Source organism: Arachis ipaensis, chromosome B4 (genome assembly GCF_059453495.1).
Source record: "Arachis ipaensis isolate K30076 ecotype BB chromosome B4, ASM5945349v1, whole genome shotgun sequence".
NCBI lineage: Eukaryota > Viridiplantae > Streptophyta > Magnoliopsida > Fabales > Fabaceae > Arachis > Arachis ipaensis.
In genome coordinates this window covers 57,092,915-57,115,117 of record NC_142439.1, presented here as the reverse complement: position 1 = coordinate 57,115,117, position 22,203 = coordinate 57,092,915, and the positions used below count along the sequence as shown (strand labels likewise).

Below are 22,203 nucleotides of genomic sequence, written 5' to 3'. Positions count from 1 at the left end.
GAGCAAAGTATGGAATATTATATATTGCTGGAAAGCCCTGGATGTCTACTTTCCAACGAAATTGGAAGCGCGCCATTTCAAGTTCTGTAGCTCTAGAAAATCCACTTTGAGTGCAGGAAGGTCAGAATCCAACAGCATCAGCAGTCCTTTTTCTGCCTGAATAAGATTTTTGCTCAGCTCCCTCAATTTCAGCCAGAAAAATACCTGAAATTACAGAAAAACACACAACTCATATTAAAGTCCAGAAATATGAATTTTTCCTAAAATCTAATGGAAATAAACTAAAAACTAACTAGAATATACTAAAAACTATATGAAATTAACCCCAAAAAGCATATAAAATATCCGCTCATCACAACACCAAACTTAAACTGTTGCTTGTCCTCAACTAACTAGACAAATAAAATAGAAGACTAATAGGTTGAGAAGCAATAATATCTCAGAGTTTTGAGTGAAGCTCAGATTCTAATTAGATGAGCGGGACTAGTAGCTTTTTGCTTCCGAACAGTTTTGGCATCTCACTTTATCCATTGAAGCTCAAAATGATTGGCATCTATAGGAACTTAGAATTCAGATAGTGTTATTGATTCTCCTATTTTAGTATGATGATTCTTGAACACAGCTATTTCATGAGTCTTGGCCGTGGCCCTAAGCACTTTGTTTTCCAGTATTACCACCGGATACATAAATGCCACAGACACATAATTGGGTGAACCTTTTAGATTGTGACTCAGCTTTGCTAAAGTCCCCAATTAGAGGTGTCCAGAGTTCTTAAGCACACTCTTCTTTCTGCTTTGGACCTTGACTTTAAACGCTCAGTCTCAAGTTTTCACTTGACACCTTCACGTCACAAGCACATGGTTAGGGACAGCTTGGTTTAGCCGCTTAGGCCAGGATTCTATTTCCTTAGGCCCTCCTATCCACTGATGCTCAAAGCCTTGGGATCCTTTTTATTACCCTTGCCTTTTGGTTTTAAGGGTTATTGGCTTTTTTTTTTGCTGCTTTTTCTTGCGTCAAGAATCATTTTTATGATTTTTCAGATTATCAATAACATGTCTCATGTTCATCATTCTTTTAAGAGCCAACATATTTAACAGTCTTGAACAACAAATTCAAAAGACATATGCACTGTTCAAGCATTCATTCAGAAGACAGAAAGTATTGCCACCACATGTAACTAATTAGAATTTCTCTTTAAAAACTCGAAATTTTATTGCCTCTTATTTAAAAGATCTACTATTTTATTCATGTTTGCTGATGATGAGAAAAATAAACTATGGCTTAATTGGAGATAAAATCAAAATAGATACTAATTACTACTATATGACTCCTAAGGTGAACTTCTATAATGACACTATCACAGAGTTAAAGCAGAAATTGGAATTTAACAACCTTTGTTCTGGGAAGTGGATGTTCCTCTGATCCGTGGGGTGCTTGGGGTGCTTGGTCCTTGAAGAGATAACTTCTGGCGCTTCAATTCCCTTAAGTCACGCCCTTGCTCCTCTTGTTCTTTAAACATATAGGTAAGAATTTGACTGTGTTCCTTCTGTTCTTTTATTATTTGTTCCATAGCTTCCCGTATCTTGGTAACAGACGTCTCAAGATACTCCCAGTATTTAGATTTAGGGATTTCTGGGAGAAATTCCTGTGTTTTCTTCTTGGTGGGGTCATCCTGTGCTTGTTGTTTTTCCATTGATGCTTTGGTGATTGGTTTCTCAACTGAGATATACTCAGTTATTTCCATCCTTACTCCGGCGTCCTTGCAGAGCAGAGAAATCACGCTTGGATAAGCCAACCTGGCCTCTTTAGAATTTTTGTTAGCAATTTTGTAGAGTTTAGCTGAGATTAGCTGATGAACTTCCACTTCTTTTCCCATCATGATGCAATGGATCATCACTGCTCTTTTAATGGTGACTTTAGAACGGTTGCTAGTGGGCAACAGAGAATGCCCAATGAAGTCCAGCCATCCTCTGGCGACTGGTTTGAGATCTTCTCTCTTGAGTTGATTTGGGACACCCTTTGTGTTGGTGGTCCACCTGGCTCCAGGGATACATATGTCCTCTAGAATCTTATCCAGGCCCTTGTCTGTTCTCATCATTCTCCTGTTGAAGGAGTCTGGATCATCTTTCAGCTGAGGTAACTTTAAGATCTCCCTGATCCTGTCAGGGTGGGTATGAACAATCTTTCCTCTGACCACAGTTTGATAATCATAGAAAGCATTCCCAGATAGTTTCTGCTTGTCAGTTTGCCACATATTAGCATAGAACTCCTGAACCATGTTCCTCCCTACTTTCGTTTCAGGATTAGCTAGGACTTCCCAGTTCCTGATTCGAATTTGCTACTGGATCTCCGGATATTCATCTTCTTTCAGATCGAATCTAACTTCCGGGATCACTAATCTCAGACCCATTATTTTGTTATAATGGTCTGAATGTTCTTTAGATAAGAACTTCCCTTGATTCCAAAGTGGTTTTGGAATGCTCTCTTTCTTGCCTCTTGGAGTGGGTTGTTTTCCTTTAGGAGCTATGATCTTAGTGATCGCGGATAAACACACCAAACTTAGAGGTTTGCTTGTCCTCAAGCAAAAGAAAAAAAAGGAGAGGGATAGAAGGAGAGCTAGGTGCAATTGTTGATGGAAAGGGAGGGAGGCCAAACCCAAATTTAAAGGGAGGGAGGGTGGGTTTTCGAAAAAAGAGATAAAGATATGATAAAAAGATTGATTTGGAAAAGATAAGATAGAAGATATGATAAGAGAGGATATAGTTTAAAATTGAAAAAATATGAAAAATTTTTGAAAAAGATAAATCTAGATTTTGAAAAAGATAATGTGGAGATTTGAAAAAGATATTAGTTGGAAAAAAAATTAGATTTGTTTTGAAAATAGGATTTGAAAAGAGTTGGATTGAATTTGCAAAGAGGCTTGGTGCTTATGGATTAAGATACATTTGATATTTTTTTTAAAGAGGGATTTTCGAAATCAAGGTTCTTAACATGTTTATGCAAGAAATCATGAATTAAAAACATGGAATTTTAAAATTAGAATGAAAAAATATGAAGAAGAATGATTTTTACCTCCTCCCGACTATCCTGGCGTTTGAACGCCCAAACACTGCCTGTTTTGGGCGTTCAACGCCCAAATGCTGCTCTCCTGGGCGTTCAACACCCAGTTGTTGCCCTTTTCTGGCGTTGAACGCCAGATTGCTATCCTTACTGGCGTTCAGCGCCCACTGGCTGCCCCTTTTGGTTGCTGAACGCCCAAAATAGGCTCTTACTGGCGTTTTCTTGCCAGTGAGCTCTTTTTCTCTGTTTTGTGTGCAGATTTCTTCTGTAACCCTGTGAACCTATGCAATTGATTCTTTACCTTAGTGTCAGTGAACTTTATATAAACAAATAAAAATAAAAATAGAAATAGGGCAAAATGCTTAGAGGATTGATGCCCAATGGCTGGGTTGCCTCCCAGCAAGCGCTTCTTTATTGTCTTTAGCTGGACCTTGCTGAGCTTTTAGTCTAGCTTCAGCCTTGAGCACTCTTGCTCAACATTGCCTTCAAGATAGTGCTTGATTCTCTGTCCATTGACAATGAACCTCTTTTCATAATCAATATCTTGAAGCTCCACATAACCATATGGTGATACACTTATAATCACGTATGGTCCCCTCCACCGGGATTTCAATTTCCCGGGGAATAGCCTGAGTCTAGAGTTGAACAGCAGAATCTTCTGTCCTGGCTCAAAGATTCTAGATGACAGCTTTCTGTCATGCCACTTTTTTTATTTCTCTTTATAAAGCTTGGCATTTTCGAAAGCTATGAATCTGAATTCCTCTAGCTCATTTAGCTGGAGCAATCTTTTTTCTCCTGCTAATTTGGCATCAAAGTTTAGGAATCTGGTTGCCCAGTAGGCTTTATGTTCCAGTTCCACGGGCAGGTGACATGCCTTACCATACACAAGTTGGTATGGAGAGGTCCCTATAGGGGTCTTGAATGCTGTTCTGTAAGCCCACAGAGCATCATCCAAGCTCCGTACCCAATCCTTTCTACGGGTACTTACTGTCCATTCTAGGATTCTCTTTAATTTTCTGTTAGAGACTTCAACTTGCCCATTAGTTTGTGGATGATATGGAGTAGCCACCTTAAGGCGAATTCCATACCGAACCATGGCAGAGTAAAGTTGTTTATTGCAGAAGTGAGTGACCCCATCACTAATGAGTACTCTAGGGACACCAAACCTGCTAAAGATATGTTTCTGGAGGAACTTCAGCACTGTTTTAGTATCATTGGTGGGCGTGGCAATGGCCTCAACCCATTTTGATACATAGTCAACTGCCACCAGAATATAAGTGTTTGAGTATGATGGAGGGAAGGGTCCCATGAAGTCAATTCCCCATACATCAAACAACTCAATTTCCAAGATTCCTTGTTGAGGCATGGCGTAACCATGAGGCAGATTACCAGCTCTTTGGCAACTGTCACAGTTACGTACAAACTCTCGGGAATCTTTATAGAGTGTGGGCCAATAGAAGCCACATTGGAGGACCTTGGTGGCTGTTCGCTCACCTCCGAAATGGCCTCCATATTGAGATCCGTGGCAATGCCACAGGATCCTCTGTGCTTCTTCTCTAGGCACACACCTACAGATTATTCCGTCTGCACATCTCTTAAAGAGATAGGGTTCATTCCACAAGTAGTACTTTGCATCAGTAATTAATTTCTTCTTTTGTATCCTGTTGTACTCCTTGGGTATGAACCTTGCAGCTTTATAGTTTGCAATATCGGCAAACCATGGTGTTTTCTGAATGGCAAATAAATTCTCATTCGGAAAAGTCTCATAGATCTCAAGAGAGGAGGGGCGTCCCCTCTACTGGCTCTATCCGGGACAGATGATCAGCCACTTGGTTCTCTGTCCCTTTTCTGTCTCTTATTTCTATATCAAACTCTTGCAGAAGCAACACCCATCTGATGAGCCTGGGTTTTGAATCCTGCTTTGTGAGTAGATATTTAAGAGCAGGATGATTAGTATACACAATCACTTTTGATCCTACTAAGTATGATCTGAACTTGTCAATGGCGTAAACCACTGCAAGTAATTCTTTTTCTGTAGTTGTGTAATTTTTCTGGGCATCATTTAGAACGCGACTAGTGTAATAAATGACGTGCAGAAGCTTGTCATGCCTCTGTCCCAACACTGCACCAATGGCGTGATCACTGGCATTACACATTAGCTCAAATGGTAATGTCCAGTCTGGTGCAGAAATAACTGGTGCTGTGACCAGCTTAGCTTTCAGCATTTCAAACGCCTGCAGGCACTCTGTGTCAAACACAAATGGCGTGTCAGCAGCTAGCAGATTGCTTAGAGGTTTTGCGATTTTTGAAAAATCCTTTATAAACCTCCTATAGAATCATGCATGCCCCAGAAAGCTTCTGATTGCCTTAACATTGGCAGGTGGTGGTAATTTTTCAATTACCTATATTTTTGCTTGATCCACCTCTATTCCCTTGTTTGAGATTTTATGCCCAAGGACAATCCCTTCAGTCACCATGAAGTGACATTTTTCCCAGTTTAAAACTAGGTTGGTCTCTTGGCATCTCTTCAAAACAAGTTTCAGGTGATCAAGACAGGAGCTGAATGAGTCTCCATATACTGAGAAGTCATCCATGAAGACTTCCAAAAATTTTTCCACCATATCAGAGAAGATAGAGAGCATGCATCTCTGGAAGGTTGTGGGCGCATTACACAGCCCAAATGGCATCCTTCTATAAGCAAACACTCCAGATGGACATGTGAATGCTGTTTTCTCTTGATCCTGGGGATCTACTGCAATCTGATTATAGCCTGAGTAGCCATCCAGAAAGCAGTAATAATCATGACCTGCCAGTCTTTCTAGCATCTGGTCTATGAATGGTAAAGGAAAATGATCCTTTCTGGTGGCTGTATTGAGCCTTCTGTAGTCAATACACATGCGCCATCCTGTAACTGTTCTTGTAGGAACCAGTTCATTTTTTTCATTATGAATCACTGTCATGCCTCCCTTTTTTGGAACGACTTGGACAGGGCTCACCCAGGGGCTATCAGAAATAGGATAAATAATCCCAGCCTCTAGTAATTTGGTGACCTCTTTCTGCACCACTTCCTTCATGGCTGGATTTAGCCGCCTCTGTGGTTGAACCACTGGTTTAGCATTATCCTCCAATAAGATTTTGTGCATGCATCTAGCTGGGCTTATGCCCTTAAGGTCACCTATGGACCACCCAAGAGCTGTCTTGTGTGTCCTTAGCACATGAATAAGTGCTTCCTCTTCCTGTGAATTTAAAGCAGAGCTTATGATCACTGGAAAAGTGTCACCTTCTCCCAGAAATGCATATTTCAAGGATGGTGGTAATGGCTTGAGCTCGGGTTTAGGAGGTTTTTCCTCTTCCAGAAGAGATTTCAGAGGCTCTTTCATGTCCTCTGAATCCTCCAAATCAGGCTGAACATCTTTAAAGATGTCTTCCAACTCCGATTCGAGACTCTCAGCCATGTTGATCTCTTCTACCAAGGAGTCAATAAGATCAACTTTCATGCAGTCTGTTGATGTGTCTGGATGCTGCATGGCTTTGACAGCGTTCAACTTAAACTCATCATCATTGACTCTCAGGGTTATTTCCCCCTGTTGGACGTCAATGAGGGATCGTCCAGTTGCTAGGAAGGGTCTTCCTAGAATGAGAGTAGCACTCTTGTGCTCCTCCATTTCCAGCACCACGAAGTCAGTGGGAAAGGCGAATGGCCCAACTCTGACAATCATGTCTTCAATCACGCCTGATGGGTATTTAGTGGAGCCATCAGCAAGTTGGAGACATATCCGGGTTGGTTTAACTTCTTCAGTTAAACCAAACTTTCTGATAGTGGATGCAGGTATTAGGTTGATGCTTGCCCCAAGATCGCATAAAGCTGTCTTGGTGCAATTACCTTATAATATGCATGGTATCAGAAAACTCCCAGGGTCTTTAAGCTTTTCAGGAAAGCTCTTCAGAATGACTGCACTGCATTCTTCAGTGAGGAGAACTCTTTCTGTTTCTCTCCAATCCTTTTTATGACTCAAGATCTCTTTCATGAAATTGGCATAAGAAGGTATTTGCTCAAGTGCTTCTGCGAATGGAATCTTTATTTCAAGAGTCCTGAGGTAATCTGCAAAGCGAGCAAATTGCTTATCCTGCTCCTCTTTCTAGAGTTTTTGAGGATAAGGTATCTTGGCTTTATATTTCTCAACCTTAGTTGCTGCAGGTTTATTGCCTACAGAAGTGGTTGAAGAAACCTTTTTAGAGGGGTTGTTATCAGCATTTGTGTGTGTCTGATCCCTCACTGGCAATTGAGTGCCAGGGTTAGAAGCTGAAGTGAAATTGGATGCCAGCTCCTTGTCTGTTCCTAGCGTCTGAACGCCAGAAATGTGCCCATTTTGGGCGTTCAGCGCCAGATCTTACTCATTTTGGGCGTTCAACGCCAGATCCTTGCCTATTTCTGGCGTTGAACGCCAGTCCTGCCTTGTTTCTAGCATTGAACGCCAGTCCTGAGCATGGTCTAGGCGTTCAGCGCCAGCCTTCCACCAAATTTCTGGCGTTTTAGTTCCAGAATTACTTTTCCCTGGGCTCTTACTGTCCTCAGGTGAATTTTGGGTGGTTTGCTCATTTCTTAGCTTTTTGTTGCCTTGAGGTGGGGTATTTAATATTTTCCCACTTCTTAATTGAACTGCTTGGCATTCTTCTGTTATTTGCCTTGATAGCTGCTGCTTTGTTTGCTTAAACTGTTCTTCCATATGTATATTAGCCATCCTTGTCTCTTGTAGTCTATCTTTGAATTCGGCTAACTGCTTTGTTAGAAAGTTCAATTGCTGATTGAATTCAGCAGCTTGTTTTACAGGACTGAGTTCAGCAGTTACTGTCTTAACCTCTTCTTTCATGGAAGGGTCACTGCTTAGGTACAGATGCTGATTCCTGGCAACTGTATCAATGAGCTCTTGAGCTTCTTCAATTGTCTTTCTCATGTGGATAGATCCATCAGCTGAGTAATCTAGAGACATTTGAGCTCCTTCTGCAAGCCCATAGTAGAAGATGTCTAACTGAACCCACTCTGAAAACATTTCAGAGGGGCATTTTCGTAGCATCTCTCTGTATCTCTCCCAGGCATCATAAAGAGATTCATTATCTCCTTGTTTAAAGCATTGGATGTCCAGCCTTAGCTGTGTCATCCGTTTTGGGGGAAAGTATTGATTCAGGAATTTTTCTGTCAGCTGTTTCCATGTCCTTATGCTAGCTTTAGGTTGGTTATTCAACCACCTCTTAGCTTGATCTTTTACAGCAAATGGAAACAATAATAATCTGTAGACATCCTGACCTATTTTTTTATCATGTACTGTATCAGCAATTTGTAAAAACTGTGCTAGAAACTCTGTAGGTTCTTCCTGTGGAAGACCGGAATACTGGCAACTTTGCTGCACCATGATAATGAGCTGAGGATTCAACTCAAAGCTACTGACTCCAATGGAGGGTATGCAGATACTACTCCCATATGAAGCCGTAGAGGGGTTAGAATATGACCCCAGAGTCCTCCTGGACTGTTCATTTCCGCTTAGGTCCATGATGGAGAAAGGGAGATGGTGTAAAATAGAAAAAATATTTTTATTTATTTATTTATTTATTTATTTCGAAAACAAAATAAATCAAAATAAAATAAATAAAAATGAGTGAAAGATTTTCGAAAAAGTGAGGAGAGAGAAAGTGATTAGGAGATTTTGAAAAGGATATGATGATTTTAAAAAGAAGAGTTTTAAATTTTGAAATAAAAATCTGAATTTTAGAAATAGATTTCGAAAAAAGATGCTTTAAAATAGAGAGAAAAGATATTTTGAATTTTAAGAAGAGAGAGAAGAACAATAAGATAGCACAAGATTTAAAATTTTTAGATCTAATGCTCCTTGTTTTCGAAAATTTTTGGAGGGAAAAACACCAAGGAACACCAAACTTAAAAATTTTAAGATCAAGACACAAGGAAAACTCAAGAACAATTTGAAGACTCACAAGAACACAAGAACATGAAGGAAGGACACCAAACTTAAAATTTTTAGAAAATCAAACTAAAATTTTCGAAAAACACAGAAAAATCAACAAGAAAACACCAAACTTAAAGTTTGGCACAGGATTTAATAGAAAAATTATTTTCTTTCTTTTTTTTTTTTGAAAAAGATTTTAAGAAAAGGAAAATAAGGATTCTAAAATTCTAACACGACAACAATAAGAGACTCTAAACTAAAAGGAGAAATTTTTCCTAATCTAAGGAACAAAATAAACCGTTAGTTGTCCAAACACGAACAATCCCCGGCAACGGCGCCAAAAACTTGGTGCACAAATTGTGAATCACACTTTTCACAACTCGTACCACTAACCAGCAAGTGCACTGGGTCGTCCAAGTAATACCTTACGTGAGTAAGGGTCGAATCCCACGGAGATTGTTGGTTTGAAGCAATCTATGGTTATCTTGCAATTCTTAGTCAGGAAGTCAATTGTATTTATCAGTTGAATTGCGAATAAACAAGAGAGCATGGGTTAAAGGTTACTTGTTATGCAGTAATGGAGAATATGTTGGAGTTTTGGAGATGCTTTGTCTTATGAATCTCTGCTTTCCTCTGTCCTCTGATTCACGCACGCACGTCCTTCTATGGCAAGCTGTGTGATGGGGCATCACCGTTGTCAATGGTTACATCCCCTCCTCTTGTGAAAATGGTCCAAATGCTCTGTCACAGCACGGCTAATCATCTGAGGTTCCCGATCATGCTGGAATAGGATTCACCCTCCTTTTGCGTCTGTCACTACGCCCAGCACTCGCAAGTTTGAAGCTCGTCACAATCATTCAATCCCTGAATCCTACTCAGAATACCACAGACAAGGTTTAGACTTTCCGGATTCTCATGAATGCCGCCATCAATCTAGCGTATACCACGGAGATTCTGATTAAGGAATCTAAGAGATATTCATTCAATCTGATGTAGAACGGAAGAGATTGTCAGACATACGTTCGTGGATTGAGAAAGGTGATGAGTGTCAATGATCATCACCTTCTCCATAGTTAGGCGCGAATGGATATCTTAGATAGGAACACGCATGTTTGAATAGAAAACAGAAATACTTGCATTAATTCATTGAGACACAGCAGAGCTCCTCACCCCCAACAATGGAGTTTAGAGACTCATGCCGTCAAAGAGTACAAAGTTCAGGTCTAAAAATGTCATGAGATCCTAAATAAGTTTCTAAAAGTTGCTTAAATACTAAACTAGTAGCCTAGGTTTACAAAAAGTGAGTAGACTATGACAGATGGTGCAGAGATCCACTTCTGGGGCCCACTTGGTGTGTGCTGGGGCTGAGACTTAAACAATTCACGTGCATAAGGCTGTTTTGGGTGTTCAACGCCAGGTTTGGATCCATTTCTGGCGTTGAACTCCAACTTTTAATCCTTTTCTGGCGCTGGACGCCAGAATTGGGCAGAGAACTGGCGTTGAACGCCACTTTACGTCGTCTGTCCTTGAGCAAAGTATGGACTATTATATATTTCTGGAAAGCCCTAGATGTCTACTTTCCAACGAAATTAGAAGCGCACCATTTCGAGTTTTGTAGCTCCAGAAAATCCACTTTGAGTGCAGGGAGGTCAGAATCCAACAGCATCAGCAGTCCTTTTTCAGCCTGAATTAGATTTTTGCTCAGCTCCCTCAATTTCAGCCAGAAAAATACCTGAAATTATAGAAAAACACACAACTCATAGTAAAGTCCAGAAATATAAATTTTTTCTAAAATCTAATGGAAATAAACTAAAAACTAACTAGAATATACTAAAAACTATATGAAATTAACCCCAAAAAGCGTATAAAATATCCGCTCATCAGCTAACTAATCATACCGAAATTTACATAAGCTTTAAATACATAATTTAAACAGAGAAAGCAGAATAAAGTAAAGAAGTGCAGAGAAAAGAACAAACAGAGCAGAATAAAGAGACAAAGCGAAGAGAGTAATATGATAAAGAGCAGAGGACCTATTGAGAGGTCATTTGTTGCATTAAGGCAACTTCAGAGATATCTATATGTTCATCTACTGCATTGAGGCAGTCAGATAGATAATGGTGCAACCATTGAGAAACGCTTTCCTACGGTACAGATCCATATTTTATTTCTCTAAGGTAGAGGGGTTATTTCCTGCTACAGAGTACCGTGACCACCTATTCCATTTCTGTAGTGGCAGAGGGGTTATTTCCTATATACAGAAGGTGTTTCGGCATACATCCCTGCAGTGGCAGATGTGTTATTTCCTGTGGTGCAGTGGACCCTGTGGTGGCAGAGGGGTTATTTCCTGTACACAGGGGTATAGCCAACAGGAAAGCCATATCCGGCTGGTAATGCTGGGTTACGTCGGGAGCGGGTAGAAACCGACAAATGAGCTCATTACCTGCACTAGGACTAGACATGCATCATTATTGTCTGTGCATTATTCTCTGTTGCATTCCTACTTGTGAGTGATATATTTCTTTATGTTTGTTTGCTTGAGTGCTGATGAGCGGATAATTTATACGCTTTTTGGCATTGTTTTTAGTATGTTTTTAGTAGAATCTAGTTACTTTTAGGGATGTTTTCATTAGTTTTTATGTTAAATTCACATTTCTGGACTTTACTATGAGTTTGTGTGTTTTTGTATGATTTCAGGTATTTTCTGGTTGAAATTGAGGCACTTGAGCAAAAATCAGATTCAGAGGTTGAAGAAGGATTGTTGATGCTATTGGATTCTGACCTCCCTGCACTCAAAGTGGATTTTCTGGAGCTACAGAACTTAAAATGGCACGCTTTGAATTGCGTTGGAAAGTAGACATCCAGGGCTTTCCAGAAATGTATAATAGTCCATACTTTGAACGAGTTTAGACGACATAAAGGGCGTTGAACGCCAGTTCTATGCTGCTGTCTAGAGTTAAACGCCAGAAAGAAGTCACAAACCAGAATTGAACGCCAGAAATACGTTACAACCTGGCGTTCAACTCCAGAAAGAGCCTCTACACGTGTAACACTCAAGCTCAGCCCAAGCACACACTAAGTGGGCCCCGGAAGTGGATTTATGCATCATTTACTTACTTCTGTAAACCCTAGTAGCTAGTTTATTATAAATAGGACTTTTTACTATTGTATTAGACATCTTTGGACGCCTAGTTCTTAGATCATGGGGGCTGGCCTCTCGGCCATGCCTGGACCTTTATCACTTATGTATTTTCAACGGTAGAGTTTCTACACTCCATAGATTAAGGTGTGGAGCTCTGCTGTTCCTCAAAGATTAATGCAAAGTATTACTGTTTTTCTATTCAATTCAACTTATTCCGCTTCTAAGATATTCATTCGCACTTCAACCTGAATGTGATGAACGTGACAATCATCATCATTCCCCACGAACGCGTGCCTGACAACCACTTCCGTTCAACCTTAGATTGAATGAGTATCTCTTGGATCTCTTAATCAGAATCTTCGTGGTATAAGCTAGATTGATGGCGGTATTCATGAGAGTCCGGAAAGTCTAAACCTTGTCTGTGGTATTCCGAGTAGGACTCTGTGATTGAATGACTGTGACAAACTTCAAACTCGTGAGTGCTGGGCGTAGTGACAAACGCAAAAGGAGGGTGAATCCTATTCCAGTATGATCGAGAACCTCAGATGATTAGCCGTGCTGTGACAGAGCATTTGGACCATTTTCACAAGAGGATAGGATGTAGCCATTGGCAAGGGTGACGCCTCCAGACGATTAGCCATGCAATGACAGCGCATCGGACCATTTTCCAGAGAGGATTAAAAGTAGCCATTGACAACGGTGATGTCCTTACATAAAGCCAGCCATAGAAAGGAGTAAGACTGATTGGATGAAGACAGCAGGAAAGCAGAGGTTTAGAGGGACGAAAGCATCTCCATGCATTTATCTAAAATTCTCACCAAGGATTTACATAAGTATCTCTATCCCTATTTTATTATTAATATTCGAAAACTCCATAACCATTCTATATCCGCCTGACTGAGATTTACAAGATGACCATAGCTTGCTTCATACCAACAATCTCTGTGGGATCGACCCTTACTCGTGTAAGGTTTATTACTTGGACGACCCAGTGCACTTGCTGGTTAGTTGTGCGAAGTTGTGATAAAAAGTTGAGATTACAATTGAGCGTACCATGTTGATGGCGCCGTTGATGATCACAATTTCGTGCACCAAGTTTTTGGCGCCGTTGCCAGGGATTGTTCGAGTTTGGACAACTGACGGTTCATCTTGTTGCTCAGATTAGGTGATTTTCTTTTTGTTTTGTTTTCAAAAATTTTTCAAAAATCTTTCAAAAAATTTTTCTCCTTTTGTTTTCGAAAAAATTTAAAAAAAAAAATGTTTTCAAAAATATATTTTTCTTCAGAATTTTTAAGAGTGAATTCTAGTGTTTCATGAAGCATGGCTGGCTATAAAGCCATGTCTAAATTCATTTGGACTGAGGTTTTGGCCTAAAATTGAATGAATTACACTCATATTCATGCTAAAGCTTGGCTGGCTATTAAGCCATGCCTGACCCTTTGATTGGAGCTTTAGACTAAAGAGCATAAGATTCCTGGAATTCATATTAAAAATTTTGGAATCCTTATTTTTCTTTTTCAATCAATTTTCAAAAAAAAAAAATTTAGAAAATCATAAAAATCAAAAAAATATTTTTTGTGTTTCTTGTTTGAGTCATGTGTCATGTTATAAGTTTGGTGTCAATTGCATATTCATATTGCATTTTTCGAAAATTCATGCATTCATAGTGTTCCTCATGATCTTCAAGTTGTTCTTGGTAAGTCTTCTTGTTTGATCTTGATGTTTTCTTGTTTTGCATCTTTTCTTGTTTTTCATATGCATTCTTGCATCCATAGAGTCTAAACATGAAAGATTTCTAAGTTTGGTGTCTTGCATGTTTTCTTTGCATATAAAAATTTTCAAAAATATGTTCTTGGTGTTCATCTTGACATTCAAAGTGTTCTTGGTGTTCATCTTAACATTCATAGCATTCTTGGATGCATTCATTGTTTTGATCTAAAAATTTTCATGCATTGCATCATTTTGTTGTTTTTCTCTCTCATCATAAAAAAATTCAAAAATCAAAAAAAATATCTTCCCCTTTTTCTCTCATAAAATTCGAAAATTTGAGTTGTCTTTTTCAAAAATTTTTAAAATCTAGTTGTTTTTATGAGTCAAATCAAATTTTCAAATTAAAAATCTTATCTTTTTCAAAATCTTTTTCAAAAATCAAATCTTTTTCATTTTCCTATTTTCGAAAATTATAAAAATATTTTTCAAAAATCTTTTTCTTACTTTTATCTCATAATTTTCGAAAATATCATTATCAATTAATGTTTTGATTCAAAAATTTCAAGTTTGTTACTTACTTGTTAAGAAAGATTCAAACTTTGAGTTCTAGAATCATATCTCATGATTTCTTGTGAATCAAGTCATTAATTGTGATTTTTAAAATCAAATCTTTTTCAAAAACTAATTTCAATCATATCTTTTCAAAAATATCTTTTTATCTTACCTTTTTCAAAATCATATCTTTTTCAAAATTTGATTTTAAAATATCCTTTCTAACTTCTTATCCTCTTATCTTTTCAAAATTGATTTTCAAATTTGTTTCAACTAGCTAACTAACTTTTTGTTTGTTTCTTATCTTTTTCAAAACTACCTAACTAACTCCCTCTCTCTCTAATTTTTGAAAATATCTTCTCTCTTTTTCAAAATTTCTTTTTAATTAACTAATCATTTTAATTTTTGATTTTAAAATTTTCGAAAATTACTAACCTTTTTCAAAAACTATTTTCGAAAATCACTAACTCTTTTTCAAAAATAATTTTTGAAAATTCTCCTTCTCTCTCATCTCCTTCTATTTAATTATTCATCTACTAACACTTCATCTCACCCAAATTCGAACTCCCTCTTCCATCTGTGTTCGAATTTGCTCTTCTTCTTTTCTTCTACTCACACAGGGACCTCTATACTGTGGTAAAAAGGATCTCTATTATTATTATTTTTCTATTTCCTCTTTTTCATATGAGCAGGAGCAAGGACAAGAATATTCTTGTTGAAGCAGATCCAGAACCTGAAAGGACTCTGAAGAGGAAACTAAGAGAAGCTAAATTACAACAATCCAGCAAGCACCTTTCAGAAATTTTCGAACAAGAAGAGGAGATGGCAGCCGAAAATAATAATAATGCAAGGAGGATGCTTGGTGACTTTACTGCACCAAATTCCAATTTACATGGAAGAAGCATCTCCATTCCTGCCATTGGAGCAAACAATTTTGAGCTGAAACCTCAATTAGTTTCTCTGATGCAGCAGAACTGTAAGTTTCACGGACTTCCATATGAAGATCCTTTTCAGTTCTTAACTGAATTCTTGCAAATATATGATACTGTTAAGACTAATGGAGTAGATCCTGAAGTCTACAGGCTCATGCTTTTCCCTTTTGCTGTGAGAGACAGAGCTAGAATATGGTTGGATTCTCAACCTAAGGATAGCCTGAACTCTTGGGATAAGCTGGTCAAGGCTTTCTTAGCCAAGTTCTTTCCTCCTCAGAAGCTGAGCAAGCTTAGAGTGGATGTTCAAACCTTCAGACAGAAAGAAGGTGAATCCCTTTATGAAGCATGGGAAAGATACAAAGAACTGACCAAAAAGTGTCCTTCTAACATGCTTTCAGAATGGACCATCCTGGATATATTCTATGATGGTCTATCTGAATTGGCTAAAATGTCATTGGATACTTCTGCAGGTGGATCCATTCACCTAAAGAAAATGCCTGCAGAAGCTCAAGAACTCATTGACATGGTTGCTAATAACCAATTCATGTACACTTCTAAGAGGAATCTTGTGAGTAATGGGACGCCTATAAAGAAGGGAGTTCTTGAAATTGATACTCTGAATGCCATACTGGCTCAGAATAAAATATTGACTCAGCAAGTCAATATGATTTCTCAGAGTCTGAATGGAATGCAAGCTGCATCCAATAGTACTCAAGAGGCATCTTCTGAAGAAGAAGCTTATGATCCTGAAAACCCTGCAATAGCAGAGGTAAATTATATGGGTGAACCTTATGGAAACACATATAATCCATCATGGAGAAATCACCCAAATCTCTCATGGAAGGATCAACAAAGGCCTCAACAAGGCTTTAATAATGGTGGAAGAAACAGGTTTATCAATAGCAAGCCTTTTCCATCATCCACTCAGCAACAGACAGAGAACTCTGAACAAAATACCTCTAATTTAGCAAACTTAGTCTCTGATCTATCTAAGGCCACTGTGAGTTTCATGAATGAAACAAGGTCATCCATTAGAAATTTGGAGGCACAAGTGGGCTAGCTGAGTAAAAGGATCACTGAAATCCCTCATAGTACTCTCCCAAGCAATACAGAAGAAAATCCAAAAGGAGAGTGCAAGGCCATTGAATTAATCACCATGGCCGAACCTATAAGGGAAGGAGAGGATGTGAATCCCAAGGAGGAAGACCTCCTGGGACGTCCAGTGATCAATAAGGAGTTTCCCTCTGAGGAACCAAAGGAATCTGAGGCTCATCCAGAGACCATAGAGATTCCATTAAACCTCCTTATGCCATTCATGAGCTCTGATGAGTATTCCTCTTCTGAAGAGAATGAGGATCTTACTGAGGAGCAAGTCACCAAGTACCTTGGTGCAATCATGAAGCTGAATGCCAAGTTATTTGGTATTGAGACTTGGGAAGATGAACCTCCCTTGTTCACCAATGAACTAAGTGATTTGGATCAACTGACATTGTCTCAGAAGAAACAGGATCCTGGAAAGTTCGTAATACCTTGCACCATAGGCAACATGATCTTTGAAAAGGCTCTGTGTGACTTTGGTTCAGGGATAAACCTCATGTCCCTCTCTGTAATAGAGAAACTGGGAATCTATAGGGTGCAAACCACTAAAATCTCATTAGAGATGGCAAACAATTCAAGAAAACAGGCCTATGGACAAGTAGAGGACGTGTTAGTAAAGGTTGAAGGCCTTTACATCCCTGCTGATTTCATAGTCTTGGATACTGGGAAGGATGAGGATGAACTCATCATCCTTGGAAGACCCTTCCTAGCGACAGCAAGAGCTGTGATTGATGTGGACAGAGGTGAATTAGTCCTTCAATTAAATGAGGACAACCTTGTGTCTACAACTCAAGGTTATCCTTCTATAAACATGGAGAGGAAGCATAAAAAGCTTCTCTCAAAGCAGAGTCAACCAGAACCCCCACAGTCAAACTCTAAGTTTGGTGTTGGGAAGTCTCAACAATGCTCTGAACATCTGTGAGGCTCCATGAGAGCCCACTGTCAAGCTATTGACATTAAAGAAGCGCTTGTTGGGAGGCAACCCAATGTTTATTTATCTAATTTTATTGTTTTTCATGTTTTATTAGGTTCATGATCATGTGGAGTCACAAAAAAATTAGAAAAATTAAAAACAGCAGAAGAAAAATCACACCCTGGAGGAAGACCTTACTGGCGTTTAAACGCCAGTAAGAAGCATCTTTTGGGCGTTCAACGCCAGAACAGAGCATGGTTCTGGCGCTGAACGCCAGAAATGCACCCTAGAGAAGAGCTGGCGCTGAACGCACAGAACAAGCATGGTTTTGGCGTTCAACGCCAGAAATGGGCAACAAATGGGCGTTCAATGCCCAGAACAAGCACCAATCTGGCGCTGAACGCCCAGAGTTGTGTGCAAAGGCATTTTACATGCCTAATTTGGTGCAAGGTTGTAAATCCTTGAACACCTTAGGATCTGTGGACCCCACAGGATCACCTCAGGATCTGTGGACCCCACAGGATCCCCACCTACCTCCACTCACTTCTTCTCACCCTTCTTTCACACAATCCCATAAACACTCTTCCCCAAAACTCTTCACCAATCACCTCAACCTCTCTTCCCTATCACCACTTCACCACTCACATCCATCCACTCTTCCCCATAAACCTACCTCATAAACACCACCTACCTTCAAAAATTCAAAATCAATTTCCCACCCAACCCACCCTAAATGGCCGAACCTAACCCTCCCTCCCTTTCCTATATAAAGCCCTCCATTCTTCCTCAAATTCACACAACACAACCCTCTCCTCCCCTTCTTGACCGAAACACATCTCCCTTTCCTCCATTTCTTCTTCTTCTTCATCTTTTCTTTCTTCTCTTGGTCGAGGGCGAGCAAAATTCTAAGTTTAGTGTGGTAAAAGCATAAGCTTTTTGTTTTTCCATTACCATTGATGGCACCTAAGATCAGAGAATCCTCTAGAAAAGGGAAAGGGAAGACAAAAGCTTCCACCTCCGAGTCATGGGAGATGGAAAGATTCATCTCCAAAGCTCATCAAGACCACTTCTATGATGTTGTGGCCAAGAAGAAGGAGTATCCGGAGATCCGACATGAAATCCAAAGAAGAGGTTGGGAAGTTCTAACAAACCCCATCCAACAAGTCGGCATCCTAATGGTTCAAGAGTTCTATGCCAATGCATGGATCACTAGGAACCATGATCAAAGTAAGAACCCGGACCCAAAGAATTATCTCACCATGGTTCAGGGGAAATACTTAGATTTTAGTGCGGAAAATGTGAGGTTGGCGTTTAACTTGCCTATGATGCAAGGAGATGCACGCCCCTACACTAGAAGGGTCAACTTTAATCAAAGGTTAGACCAAGTCCTCATGGACATATGTGTGGAAGGAGCTCAATGGAAGATTGACTCCAAAGGCAAGTCGGTTCAACTAAGAAGACTGGACCTCAAGCCTGTAGCTAGAGGATGGTTAGAGTTCATACAACGCTCCATCATCTCCACTAGCAACCGATCCGAAGTTACTGTGGATCAGACCATCATTATTCATAGCATCATGATATGATTGGAGAGGAAGTAGAAGTTCATGAAGTCATCTCCCTTGAACTCTACAAAATAGCCGAAAAGTCCTCCCCCATGGCAAGGCTAGCTTTTCCTCATCTTATTTGCCATTTATGTTACTCAGCTGGAGCTTTCATAGAAGGAGACATTCCCATTGAGGAAGAGAAGCCCATCACTAAGAAAAGGATGGAGCAAGTAGGAGAGCCCATTCATGGAGCTCAAGAGGCGCATGAAGCTCATCACCATGAGATCCCGAAGATGCCTCAAATGCATTTTCCTCCACAAAACTATTGGGAGCAAATCAACACCTCCCTAGGAGAATTAAGTTCCAACATGGGACAATTAAGGGTGGAACATCAAGAGCACTCCATCATCCTTCATGAAATAAGAGAAGATCAAAAAGCAATGAGGGAGGAGCAACAAAGACAAGGAAGAGACATAGAAGAGCTCAAGGACATCATTGGTTCCTCAAGAAGGAAACGCACCCATCACTAAGGTGGACTCATTCCTTGTTCTTACTTTTTCTGTTTTTCGTTTTCTCTATGTTAAGTGTTATCTATGTTTATGTCTTCATTACATGATCATTAGTATTTAGTAACTTTGTCTTAAAGTTATGAATGTCCTATGAATCCATCACCTCTCTTAAATGAAAACTGTTTTAATTCAAAAGAACAAGAAGTACATGAGTTTCGAACTTATCATTGAACTTAGTTTAATTATATTGATGTGGTGACAATGCTTCTTGTTTTCTGAATGTATGCTTGAACAGTGCATATGTCTTTTGAAGTTGTTGTTTAAGAATGTTAAATATGTTGGCTCTTGAAAGAATGATGACAAGGAGACATGTTATTTGATAATCTGAAAAATCATAAAAATGATTCTTGAAGCAAGAAAAAGCAGCAAAGAACAAAGCTTGCAGAAAAAAAGAGAAAAAAAAAATAGGCGAAAAAAAATAATAGAAAGAAAAAGAAAAAGCAAGCAGAAAAAGCCACAAGCTCTTAAAAACAAGAGGCAAGAGCAAAAAGCCAATAACCCTTAAAACCAAAAGGCAAGGGCAAATAAAAAGGATCCCAAGGCTTTGAGCATTAGTGGATAGGAGGGCCCAAAGGAATAAAATCCTGGCCTAAGTGGCTAAACCAAGCTGTCCCTAACCATGTGCTTGTGGCGTGTAGGTGTCAAGTGAAAATTTGAGACTGAGCGGTTAAAGTCAAGGTCCAAAGCAAAAGAAGATTGTGCTTAAGAACCCTGGACACCTCTAATTGGGGACTTTAGCAAAGCTGAGTCACAATCGGAAAAGGTTCACCCAATTATGTGTCTGTGGCATTTATGTATCTGGTGGTAATACTGGAAAACAAAGTGCTTAGGGCCACGGCCAAGACTCATAAAATAGTTGTGTTTAAGAATCATCATACTGAACTAGGAGAATCAATAACACTATCTGAACTCTGAGTTCCTATAGATGCCAATCATTCTGAACTTCAATGGATAAAGTGAGATGCCAAAACTATTCAAGAGGCAAAAAGCTACAAGTCCCGCTTATTTAATTGGAGCTATGTTTCATTCATAGTTTGGAATTTATAGTATATTCTCTTTTTTTATCCTATTTGATTTTTAGTTGCTTGGGGACAAGCAACAATTTAAGTTTGGTGTTGTGATGAGCGGATAATTTATACGCTTTTTGGCATTGTTTTTAGTATGTTTTTAGTAGAATCTAGTTACTTTTAGGGATGTTTTCATTAGTTTTTATGTTAAATTCACATTTCTGGACTTCACTATGAGTTTGTGTGTTTTTCTGTGATTTCAGGTATTTTCTGGCTGAAATTGAGGGACTTGAGCAAAAATCAGATTCAGAGGTTGAAGAAGGACTGCTGATGCTGTTGGATTCTGACCTCCCTGCACTCAAAGTAAATTTTCTAGAGCTACAGAACTCAAAATGGTGCGCTTCCAATTGCGTTGGAAAGTAGACATCCAGGGCTTTCCATAAATGTATAATAGTCCATACTTTGAACGCGTTTAGACGATGTAAAAAGGCGTTGAACGCCAGTTCTACGCTGCTATCTGGAGTTATACGCCAGAAACAAGTCATAAACCAGAGTTGAACGCCAGAAATACGTTACAACCTAGCGTTCAACTCCGGAAAGAGCCTCTGCACGTGTAACACTCAAGATCAGCCCAAGCACACACTAAGTGGGCCCCGGAAGTGGATTTATGCATCATTTACTTACTTTTGTAAACCCTAGTAGCTAGTTTATTATAAATAGGACTTTTTACTATTGTATTAGACATCTTTGGACGCCCAGTTCTTAGATCATGGGGGCTGGCCTCTCGGCCATGTCTGGACCTTTATCACTCATGTATTTTCAATGGTAGAGTTTCTACACTCCATAGATTAAGGTGTGGAGCTCTGCTGTTCCTCAAAGATTAATGCAAAGTACTACTATTTTTCTATTCAATTCAACTTATTCCGCTTCTAAGATATTCATTCGCACTTCAACCTGAATGTGATGAACGTGACAATCATCATCATTCCCCCACGAACGCGTGCCTGACAACCACTTCTGTTCAACCTTAGATTGAATGAGTATCTCTTGGATCTCTTAATCAGAATCTTCGTGGTATAAGCTAGATTGATGGCGGCATTCATGAGAGTCCGGAAAGTCTAAACCTTGTCTGTGGTATTCCGAGTAGGACTCTGTGATTGAATGACTATGACAAACTTCAATCTCACGAGTGCTGGGCGTAGTGACAGACGCAAAAGGAGGGTGAATCCTATTCCAGTATGATCGAGAACCTCAGATGATTAGCCTTGCTGTGACAGAGCATTTGGACCATTTTCACAAGAGGATAGGATGCAGCCATTGGCAAGGGTGACGCCTCCAGACGATTAGCCATGCAGTGACAGCGAATCGGACCATTTTCCAGAGAGGATTAAAAGTAGCCATTGACAACGGTGATGTCCTTACATAAAGCCAGCCATAGAAAGGAGTAAGACTGATTGGATGAAGACAGCAGGAAAGCAGAGGTTTAGAGGGACGAAAGCATCTCCATGCATTTATCTGAAATTCTCACCAAGGATTTACATAAGTATCTCTATCCCTATTTTATTATTAATATTCGAAAACTCCATGACCATTCTATATCCGCCTGACTGAGATTTACAAGATGACCATAGCTTGCTTCATACCAACAATCTCTGTGGGATCGACCCTTACTCGCGTAAGGTTTATTACTTGGACGACCCAGTGCACTTGCTGGTT

General features: G+C 39.4%; 1 non-coding gene across 1 annotated transcript; it reads right to left on the bottom strand.

The window, feature by feature from the left end:
* Positions 1–15,642: 15,642 nt before the first annotated feature.
* On the bottom strand, positions 15,643–15,750 carry LOC148567685 (small nucleolar RNA R71). The gene has a single exon (XR_015882840.1). It is a non-coding gene; the product is annotated as a small nucleolar RNA R71 (small nucleolar RNA).
* Between the last annotated feature and the right edge of the window lie 6,453 nt (positions 15,751–22,203).